General features: G+C 46.7%; 1 protein-coding gene across 1 annotated transcript in view; it reads left to right on the forward strand.

Moving 5' to 3' along the window:
* The first annotated feature begins 8,831 nt into the window (after nucleotides 1–8,831).
* EVI5 (ecotropic viral integration site 5) overlaps nucleotides 8,832–12,004 on the forward strand; it is a 352,231-nt gene continuing 349,058 nt past the window's right edge. The window contains exon 1 of the mRNA XM_073593140.1: nucleotides 8,832–9,049. The gene's annotated coding sequence lies outside the window, so the exon portion shown is untranslated. The remainder of the gene's footprint in view (nucleotides 9,050–12,004) is intronic.

Consider the following 12,004-nt stretch of genomic DNA (forward strand, 5'->3'; position numbering starts at 1 on the left):
AGCAAATGCCCTACAGATTAAAATGGTGGGTGTTTCATTTTTTTTTTTCACACAGTAATTGCGCAGCGATTTTTCAAACGCATTTTTTGTGGAAAAAACACACTTTTTTAAATTTTAATGCACTAAAACACACTATATTGCCCAAATGTTTGATGAAATAAAAAAGATGATCTTAGGCCGAGTACATGGATACCAAACATGACATGCTTTACAATTGCGCACAAACGTGCAGTGGCAACAAAATTAATACATTTTTAAAAGCCTTTAAAAGCCTTTACAGGTTACCACTTTAGATTTACAGAGGAGGTCTACTGCTAAAATTACTGCCCTCGATCTGACCTTCGCGGTGATACCTCACATGCATGGTGCAATTGCTGTTTACATTTGACGCCAGACCGACGCTTGCGTTCGCCTTAGCGCGAGAGCAGGGGGGACAGGGGTGCTTTTTTTTTTTTTTTTTTTTTTTCTTTATTATTTTTTTGCTTTTTTATCTTATTTTTAAACTGTTCCTTTCATATTTTTTTTTAAATCATTTTTATTGTTATCTCAGGGAATGTAAATATCCCCTATGATAGCAATAGGTAGTGACAGGTACTCTTTTTTGAAAAAATTGGGGTCTATTAGACCCTAGATTTCTCCTCTGCCCTCAAAGCATCTGACCACACCAAGATCGGTGTGATAAAATGCTTTCCCAATTTCCCAATGGCGCTGTTTACATCCGGCGAAATCTAAGTCCTAAAATGCTCGTAGCTTCCGGTTTCTTAGGCCATAGAGATGTTTGGAGCCACTCTGGTCTCTGATCAGCTCTATGGTCAGCTGGCTGAATCACCGGCTGCATTCTCAGGTTCCCTGTTGAGACAGGAGAGCCAGAGAAAAACACAGAAGACGGTGGGGGGGGGGGGGGCATTCCCTCCCACTGCTTGTAAAAGCAGTCTAGAGGCTAATTAGCCGCTAGGATTGCTTTTACATGAAAGCCGACCGCTGGCTGAAAAGAATGATACCAAGATGATACCTAAACCTGCAGGCATCATTCTGGTATAACCACTCAAAGTCGTGAATGGCGTACCTGAAGACAAAAAAATGGTTAACAATAAAGCACAGTAAACGGTAAAGTATAAAAAATTGCATACCTGAAAAGCAAACTTGATAAAACATAATAACAATAAAACATTGCAGAATAGAATACAGTAAAAAAGAGCAGAACACCAGAGAGAGAATAGAGAGAGAGAGAACAATAAAACGACAACTATTTTTTTTTATTTTTGTTTGTGTTTTTTTTTTTTTTTTACACTTTTTTTTTGTAACTGTAACTTTTATAACTGTAACCGGTTCCAGGTTCGGGTCTCTCAAAATGTGATGGCATCTTTGGAGATCCTGTGAAAGTGTGCCTAGTCTGTGCAATGCTGTACCCTACGCTAATACTTAACTAGTGAATGGTAGCGTTCAAAACATTCACCAATGCAAAGACCAGGATTATCAGGACAGGAGGGACAATAATAGCGGGTGTCACGCCTATATCCGCGCTTGCTGCAGACACATCTTTTTTGGGGGTTCGTTGGGTAGGGGTACTCGGGAGGACATATAAATGCCTCTCATGCAGCCGACTGCATTTGGTTGGGGATGTGAATGGGGGAAATACGGGCGCTGCAGAAGTGGTGGGTTCCCAATTAGGATTGGCGAATGCAGCAGGAAGGGCATTATGGGCACGACGGGCCTGTGTTTGTCTTCTTGGTGGCAGCGGGACACTACTTGTGCTTGCCACCTCACCAGCTTGAACTGCATTTATGGGACTCGCCACGTCGCCAAGTGTTACTGCAGTGCTGGTATGACTACGACCGGGGTGTACTAGGCCGCTGGCGCTTTCCAGTTCACCAAAACGCTACAAAAAAAAGTGACAGTGATCGATCGATACTGCACTTGGGTGGGCTGGGCTGGGCCGGGCGGAGGGGCAAAACGCAGGTGCTAGCAGGTATCTGGGCTGATCCCACTAACACTGCGTTTTTGGGAACCCTAAACTGCTGGGGACGCTAGTATAGATCTGATCGGATCAGATATTGATCCGATCAGATACTATACCACTAAGGGAGGTGTACGGTGCGTGCGTGGGTGTTAGTGGTACTGGCGCTAATCTGACGCTGCTTGGGGCTGGTGCTTGCCAGTTCACCAAAATGCTACCAAAAAAACTGTTAGCGATCGCAGGGATCAGGCCTGACTCTGCGAACGCTGCAGTTATGCGTTTAGTGTTTTGTAAGTGACAGTGATCGATCGATACTGCACTTGGGTGGGCTGGGCGGAGGGGCAAAACGCAGGTGCTAGCAGGTATCTGGGCTGATCCCGCTAACACTGCGTTTTTGGGAACCCTAAACTGCTGGGGACGCTAGTATAGATCTGATCGGATCAGATATTGATGCGTTCAGATACTATACCACTAAGGGAGGTGTACGGTGCGTGTACGGTGCGTGCGTGGGTGTTCGCGGTACTGGCGCTAATCTGACGCTGCCTGGGGCGACGCATATCACCGCCGGGCGATCAGGGGGCTAAACCTTTATTCGGTAATAAACGGCGGGTGCCCTGACACTAAAAAAAATAAACGAACTAACCAGCGTCACCCGTAACGGTTATACGGTGATCAGTGGTGAAAGGGTTAACTAGGGGGCAATCAAGGGGTTAAAACCTTTATTAGGTAGTATATGGGGGTCCCTGTCGCTATAAAACGCTGACGGCGAACCTAAATATTTACCTCACTAACTAGCGTCACCAGCGACACTAATACAGCGATCAGAAAAATGATCGCTTAGCGACACTGGTGACAGGGGGTGATCAAGGGGTTAAAACTTTATTAGGGGGGGTTAGGGGGGTATCCTAGACCTACAGGGGGCTAATACTAACTGTCCTACCACTGCTAACTGTCACAAACTGACACTATGAAGTAATCAGGAAAAAAACAAAACAAAACAAAAAAACCTGCTTGGTGTCAGTTTGTGACAGGGGGGGGGGGTGATTGGGGGGGGATCGGGGGGCGATCGGGGGGGGATCGGGGGTGTTTAGTGTGCCTGGCATGTTCTACTGTGTTGTGTGTGTGTGTGTGTTGGTGCACTTACATGTCTTCTCTCCTCGGTGCTGGAACGGAAACTGGCCAGCCGAGGAGAGATGACATCACATCCTCTGCCTCTGTGTACTATACAGAGGCAGGGGATGTTTCTCATTGGCTGGGAGCGATCGCGAGGGGGGGGGCCACGATCGGATGGCCTCCCCCTCATCTCTGATCGCTCCTAGACAAATGCCGACCGCCGCTGGCACCGGGGGGGGGGTCCGATCGGACCCCCCGCCCGCGGGAAGGCAATCACGTACCAGGTACGTGATTTTGCCTGCCCGTGCCGCTCTGCTCACGTATATATGCGTGAGGCGGTCGGCAAGTGGTTAAATAAGGACATGTGTGTTCCAGTGCCTTTTTGGTGTGTTCTGGTGGGCTTCAGTGCATTTTTGATGCATTTTACAGCGTTCAAGTACAGTTCAGCACTGAACTGCATGTGGTGTGAACTGGCCCTCAGTCTTTTTCACCTCTGTTTTCACTGATGATCTGGCCATCAACACACCTCCTGTATTACAGTTTCCCCACCCTGGATGAAGAAGCACAGGGGGCAGCTTTGGACAGCAGCATTGTCAGTCTAGGGGAAAGGGAGTGTTATGCCGCATACACACGATCGAAAATTCGGCCAGCAAAAGACAGATGAGAGCTTTTGGTCGGAAAATGTGACCGTGTGTATGCTCCATCAGACTTTTGATGGCCGAATTCCAGCCAGCAAAAGATTGAGAGCATGCTCTCAATTTTTCAGTCGGAAAAAGTTCCTATCCGAAAATGCGATCGTCTGTAGCAATTCCGACGCGCAAAATTTCTACGCAATTCCCATATATATATATATATATATATATATATATATATATATATATATATATATATATATATTATTTATATTCACACTCACACACTGTTTGTGTTATATTACCTTTACCATTTTGATCAAGGCACATCTCACTATCTGACAGGCATCCACCAAATAAATATTCAGTTTGGTATCAGATTACCATGTGACTGGTTGATTCTGCAATGGAAACAAAATCATGACTTTGCAATCAAGGAATTTTTTTGAGGGGCATTCTTTTTAAACGCTGCACATGCCATTCAAATGCATTTCAGTAGGACATGCTGCGTCCAAAGAAATGCAAAACAGGTCAAACAGTCCCTGGACTGCCATGTGCACTTAAAGTCAATGGGATTTTGTTGACCTTCATTTGATCCGTGTTCCAAATGCAGATCATAAGCCCTAAAACTGTTTTATATTATATTATCATTCCATTTTGGTGACATTTTTCAGAATAAGAAATCAGTAAGGTAATCTTTTGATGAAACAGAAAAAAGTAAAAAAGTGTCAAAGTTTCTTATCAGTTCCCACTCTATCCAAAATGTAAAAAAAAAGTTTGAGCTAGAACTGCTTTAGGCTCTATTCACACTAATGTGTTTTTTCGTGCTTTTTGTAGAAATGCAGGAAATTTTTTTTAACATGGGTTCCTATGGAATACGTTCACATCAATGCATTTTTGTACCCCTGCGTTTTTGGAAAGGGTCAGGGACTTTTTTTAAACACATAACGGTGCTTTTTTGCATTTTACGGTTCAATCGCCTTCAACGAAGAAGCTGCAGAAAAGCATGTAGTGCATTTTTACAGAGGTTTTGCCAATATTTGCGTTTTGCATTTTTAAATCTGCCCAACACCAAATCCCCCCCCCCCCCCAAAAAAATACAAAACACAAATCGCGGGAAAAAAAACGCAGAAAGCACAGCAAAAAGTACTTCTGATACGCTCAAAAGCAACATGCATAGATGTGAATCGAGCCTTAAAGTGAAACTGACCTAAGTATGTAGGAAGATTGCCTAGATTGTTAGATAGACAGTCAGCTGTTTCAGGCTGGGGAAGGGGTTAATGTTCTGCACCTCCTTTCACGAGTGGGACTGCTGCACCCAGCAGTCTGTCGGAGGACACCAGAAGTCCAGAGAACTGCCAACCTTTGGGGATACACCAGTAATGGACTACCACCTTGTAGAGGTATGCCTGGGCAGCCTAGCTGAGTCAGTAATGGAATGTTGCATGGAACTGTTCATGTTGGACTTTGCCACAAAAAGTTGCATCAACTGTTCTAAGCGTGGCCTGAAGTCATTTAAAGGGGTGCATGAAGGTCTCTGGTTTATGAAAAAAATAGGGTCAGTAAGGCACATGTGGGGTATGAAAGAAAACTACTACAAGATGTTTACTTGAACTAGTGCACACAGGAGTTCCATGCTATATTCATGTCAGGGGTCCCATTCTGTCACTGGGAATGAGGTGGCAAAGGTACACTGGACTGGTGGAGAAGGCATAGACGCAGCGGTATCAATCCTAAATGCAACATCCACCAAGCAAAGGTATGTAGGGACACGGAACAAGACATTTCACAGAGGAACTCTGTATATTGACCTGCTGCACACTGTCTCAGCTCATCTCTAAGCCAGGGAACTGCCATAATGTTTGGTTTTCACAAGAACGTGACCCCTCCAGGTCCCAATTAGCGTGCTCTGTGCGAAAGGTACCCCTATGTGCAGGGCATACCTCCCAACTTTTTGAAATGGGATTGAGGAACACCTTTAGCAAAAGTATGTAGGAATAGGACACACCCCCTGCCACATCGTCCTAAAGGAGAATTATACAAAAAAAAATCTCCTTTTTACCACTACTATTCCTTTTTATTGGCTTTTGAAAGGTTTAGCACTGGGAAATACTTTTTAAAAGTTAAATAGTGCATTTTATATACAAATATAGATCAGACCAAAATGAGGGACAAATAAGGAGGAAAGAGGGACAGAGGGACTTTGTTCCAAATCAGGGACAGTGGCCTGCAATTCACACTGTCCACACGCCTGTCACACTGGGATGAGCGGCTGTGTCCATGCAGCCATGTGTCCTGACTTCAATGGGCTGCCTGCACGCAGCACCTGGAGGCTAGAGATGGCGTGAAAAATGTACTGTTCATGATGTACAGACCTCAGCATCCCCGTGAATGATGCCCTAATGCACACGTTCTGACATGCTGAAACATGTGTTATGGTTCCCAATGAAGATAGTGTCTGCTTATATCTTGGCATGTAAGTGCAGTGCATTATACAAAAATTAGATGTCTATTTTTTCTATATCTTTAGTGCGTTGGGAGGGCCACAGACGTCAATGACAGTACATTAAAATGTATACAACGTGCGTTTTGATAAATTGGCAACAGGTCTTAACAAGCCTTGGTCAATGGCTGTTAAAGTGGAGTTCCACCCAAAAGTGGGAGTTCTGCTTTGAGCACTCCTAACCACCTTACATGCCACATTTGGCATGTCATATTTTTGTGGGGGGAGCGGGTACCTAGTTTTGACAGGTACCCAGCTCTCACTTCTGCTCGGGCCACCTAGAAGTTCTCTTCTCCCCCTCCCTGAAATCTTCTGGGACATGAAGAAGTCTAACAAATTGTCGCACCATAAAAGCACTTGTACTTTTTCCTAGATGAGCAGAAGAGAAGTGCACAGGCCCCATAGAAAATAATGGTAATCTTCTTGTACATTAATGTGGGCCGATCAATGTGCGTAAAATCACATAGGTGTGAAAAGGGACATAATAGACCTTGAGCCCCCATTCACATTTGACTGTTGAATATGTAAGTGATCACAAGGCTTTTTTTGTGTATTTAAAAGCACACAGTGAAAGAAGAGGATCGGGGCTGCTCTGTGCAAAACCATTGCACAGAGCAGGTAAGTACTGTATAGGCACGTTTGTTATTTTTATAAAACAAAAACAAAGCTTTATACAGTAAAACCTTGGTTTGAGAGTAACTTGGTTTAAGAGCCTTTTGCAAGACAAGCAACATTTTTTTCATAAGTTTTGACTTGATATACAAGCGATGTCTTGATATACAAGTAGCATCAAGTCACAACTGAGTATAAAAGAGAAGCACCACTAATGCCCTGTACACACGATCGGACATTCCGACAACAAAATCCATGGATTTTTTCCAACTGATTTTGGCATTCTGACAACAAGCTCCAATAGCACATTTTACGTCAGAAAGTCCGACCGCGTGTACGCTACATTAGTGTAGCAATATGGTTACATTTAATAAAGGTACAACATTTAACAACTCGCATCCTCCCAACTCATCATCCTCCGCACCGCCATCAACGTCATCCCTTCCAAGCTGCACTCCACAAGCTCTTCAAGCCTCGCTTTCAGATCGCTCTACTGCAGGGTAGTCTTCCCGGTCACGATTGCAGACTGACAGCGGTGAGAGCTGGTGGTGTGGGGTATGATCTATGTGGACAGCTCTTCCTCGGATGCCTGCATACATAGATGTGACTGTTTTAATCATCAACCATGTGAGTTGCTAAATGTTACCATATTGCTACACTTAGGGGCGCCTCTCTTCTCTTTTATACTTTGTAGCTCCTGCTGGATTTTGCTTCTAATCCCCTTGTGGAGGCTGACATTTGTAGATGGACATTTTCTGGTTACACAACCTGGTCACATTGCTATAATCTTTTTATATGGACTATAAACTGAAGGACCTATGAATAAATGGTTGTGGAACAAATCATTTGAGTTTCCATTATTTATTGGTAGCGTTCCATTTGAGTTTCTATTATTTCTTGTGGGGAAATTGGCTTTGATATACAAGTGCTTTGGATTAAAAGCATGTTTCTGGAATGAATTATGCTCGCTATCCAAGGTTTTTCTGTAACCACTTTAAGGACACACAGCCATACAGATGGTAAATTGGGGCCAGCGGCTGTGTGTTGAACACCAGGGGAGGCAAAGATGGTCCTTGGCAGGGGTGTATGGACAGGTACTCCTGTGTGAATGAGGCCTGAACCCCTGCGCCCATCATACAGACCAATGAGAGGGGTCCTTATGGCGGGTCACACCAAATGCATTGTGGGAAATGCGTGTTTCCTGCGCCATACGGGACCGCGCTCTCCTCACATACAGTGCTATTCATGGTTAATGGCACCCCAAATACATCTGACAAACACTCGTGTTTGCGCCCAATAATGTAACATGTAGGAATGATTTTAAAAATTCCTCCTGCCATGCTTTTTGCCCATTTGGCACCCCATTGAAATGAATAGGCTGTATACAATGGCCCTTTAGGTATGTGATCTGAGACCATCTGTGAGCCTCTCTGATTGGACACCACTGTGAGACTCACTACAAAGTGCCATCCTTCTCCCTAATGCTCCCCACCAGAACTACCCTACGTGACCCGGCCTGGGCATGACCCACAGGCTGCCGGTGTTCTGCCATATAGTGTCCTCGTATCAGATAGTGTCCGCCTCGTACTGCGCAGGCGCAGCGCCTGCGCAGTACGGAGGAGCAGGAGATGCCGAAAATGCCCGAAGTTGATCAGCTGACCATCAGCTGTACACGGCGCTCGGGCACCTGTTAGCGATGGCAGTGTAAGAGGGCCCCTCGCGGGCTCGCTTCGCTCGCCACGCTTCGGGCACGGCCTCGCTGCGCTCGGCAAATATTTATTCTAACTCTATGTCCACTTGGATAGTAGGGAATGATCCTGGACATAGGGTAAGAATAAATGCGCAGGCGCCGTGTACAGCTGACGATCAGCTGTTGAACTTCGGAGACTTTCGGAGTCTCTTTTGTCCTCCGTACTGCGCCTGCGCAGTACAGGGAGGACACTATATGATAGGGGACTGAATTCGATAAGACACCGGAGGAGGAGATCCCGGCACAGCCCGGCGCTGGCAGAGTTAAAGCACGGCGCCTGCGCATAGCTCGCCTCGTGACGTCACGCCTGGTGTATGGTGGCAGCGGCGGCCGCAGTAGGGAGAGGCGGGGAGTGAGGCTCGGCTCGGGGTGATCACCGGCTCTACCGCTGGCCTGGACTCAGTACCGTGTCCGCTCCTCTGTGACCGGGGCTGCATGGGAAGGACGAGCTTCTCCTGAGAGGACCGGGACAGGGCTTCAAGGTACCCGGGGTGTGCGGGGTTCACATTGTGCCTCTGGGGTCACTGTATACGGGGTGACGGTGAGCGGACTGTACCATACCGAGAGGAGGGGGAGGGGGCGGGGGCGAGGACACCCGGAACTTCCTGTGTACCCTCTGAGCTGACCCCCATTACCCCCATATCCCTGTCCTCCCCTCCCCTCCCCCTCCTGTATAATGATCTGATCTGACAACCTGTAGGATCCAATCATCACATCTCCTGTGTGGAAGGACCAGACTCTGTATGAAGCCTCTGATCCCCGGACTGTGCCCCATCACCCCCCATTCTGTACCCTGTCCTGATACATTGCTCCAGAGCCCTGCCTCATAGATAACTGTATAGACTTTCTGAAAGTCACCATTTGCATAGCCACACCTTCCTGTTCTACTCCCCGGGCCTGGCCATTGGTCACCAAGGTCTGCATCCTCACCAACCTGGGTCTAAAGCAGGGATATCACCTCTATGTCATTGTGGGCCATCGGCTGTATGGGTGCCCTGAAAGGGCTGCTTGTATGTGGGGTGTGCTTGTATACAAAGTGCACTATGTACAGTGTGCAACACCGACACGGCCAAAGCTCTACTCTCCTACCTGGCCCGGCTCTACTACCTACCTGTGTAGGGGGCTCTACTACCCGTGTATTGGTTCTACTACCTCCCTGTGTAGGGGGCTCTACTACCCGTGTATTGGTTCTACTACCTCCCTGTGTAGGGGGCTCTACTACCCGTGTATTGGTTCTACTACCTCCCTGTGTAGGGGGCTCTACTACCCGTGTATTGGTTCTACTACCTCCCTGTGTAGGGGGCTCTACTACCCGTGTATTGGTTCTACTACCTCCCTGTGTAGGGGGCTCTACTACCCGTGTATTGGTTCTACTACCTCCCTGTGTAGGGGGCTCTACTACCCGTGTATTGGTTCTACTACCTCCCTGTGTAGGGGGCTCTACTACCCGTGTATTGGTTCTAGTACCTCCCTGTGTAGGTGACTATACTACCCGTGTATTGGGTTCTACTACCTCCCTGTGTAGGGGGTTCTACTACCCGTGTATTGGGCTCTAGTACCTCCCTGTGTAGGTGACTCTACTACCCGTGTATTGGGCTCTAGTACCTCCCTGTGTAGGTGACTCTACTACCCGTGTATTGGTTCTAGTACCTCCCTGTGTAGGTGACTACTACCCGTGTATTGGTTCTAGTACCTCCCTGTGTAGGTGACTCTACTACCCGTGTATTGGTTCTAGTACCTCCTTGTGTAGGTGACTCTACTACCCGTGTATTGGTTCTAGTACCTCCCTGTGTAGGTGACTCTACTACCCGTGTATTGGTTCTAGTACCTCCCTGTGTAGGTGACTCTACTACCCGTGTATTGGTTCTAGTACCTCCCTGTGTAGGTGACTCTACTACCCGTGTATTGGTTCTAGTACCTCCCTGTGTAGGTGACTCTACTACCCGTGTATTGGTTCTACTACCTCCCTGTGTAGGGGGCTCTACTACCCGTGTATTGGTTCTACTACCCGTGTATTGGTTCTACTACCCGTGTATTGGTTCTACTACCTCCCTGTGTAGGGGGCTCTACTACCCGTGTATTGGTTCTACTACCCGTGTATTGGTTCTACTACCTCCCTGTGTAGGTGACTCTACTACCCGTGTATTGGTTCTAGTACCTCCCTGTGTAGCCGACTCTACTACCCGTGTGTCACAGACCTAGCCGGGACAGAGGCTGTTGGAGAGGACTGTATGCAAGCCTGTTGCCTTTTGATTATGGGCCCTGGATTTTCAATGGATTCATTCTGTTGGGACACATCCTGTGAGGAGATGCTGGTGTCATCAACCTGTGTTTATGTTAATTGAATGAGCTAATGACATTGTCCTCTATACAATGTAGGAGACGGGACGACTGCTATTGTGTTAATTAACTGTATGAAGCTCGGTGACCACAAGTCTGGGTGAAAGGTCATGTCTCAGTCACCTAGGCTGTATAAAGGATTAGATAATTAGCTCATGTTAATTAAGTTACAGTTGTATTGTTAGAGGAGGTTCCAACGGCATATAAAGTCTTGTAACTTTGATTCATGATAAACAGTCCATGTTAGCAGTGAAGCAAGTGTCGCCTTGTTTTCTGCTCAGAGAGGTTGGAATATCTAATATCTGTATACAGACTGGGAGGAAGTGGTATATGACAGAAGCACTCAAGCGGAGTGTGGGACGTTCCGTGACACCGTGTATTGGGCTCTAGTACCCCCCTGTGGAGGCGACTCTACTACCCGTGTATCGGTTCTAGTACCCCCCTGTTCAGGGGGCTCTTCTACCCGTGTATTGGTTCTAGTACCTCCCTATGTAGGCAGCTCTGCCTTGCCAGAAGATCATTCTCTCTCAGATTCTGGAAATCTGGAACCATGGTGAGTGCATGCAGGGATGTTATGCCCTTTACACACGGTCCGATTTTCCGACCGGAAAAGTGCGATTGGATTATGTTGTCGGAAATTCTGATCGTGTGTGGGCTCCATCTGACTTTTTCCATCGGAATTTCCGACACACAAAGTTTGAGAGCAGGCTATAAAGTTTTCCGACAACAAAATCCAATCGGTTAAATTCCGATCGTGTGTACACAAATCCAACGCACAAAGTTTCACACATGCTCAGAATAAATTGAGAGGAAAGCTATTGGCTACTGCCCCTTTTATAGTTCCGACGTACGTGTTTTACGTCACCGCGTTCAGAACGATCGGATTTTCCGACAACTTTGTGCGGCCATGTGTATGCAAGACAAGTTTGAGCCAACATCCTTCGGAAAAAATCCATGGATTTTGTTGTCGGAATGTCCGATCAATGTCCGATCGTGTGTACAGGGCATAAGAGTAAAGCTGTCCTTTGTAAGCACAGAAGAGCTGGAGGTGGTGGAAAGGAGTTCCTTCACATTCCGACTTCAAAACTGGGTGTGAG

Source organism: Aquarana catesbeiana, linkage group LG07, assembly GCF_042186555.1.
Source record: "Aquarana catesbeiana isolate 2022-GZ linkage group LG07, ASM4218655v1, whole genome shotgun sequence".
Lineage (NCBI taxonomy): Eukaryota > Metazoa > Chordata > Amphibia > Anura > Ranidae > Aquarana > Aquarana catesbeiana.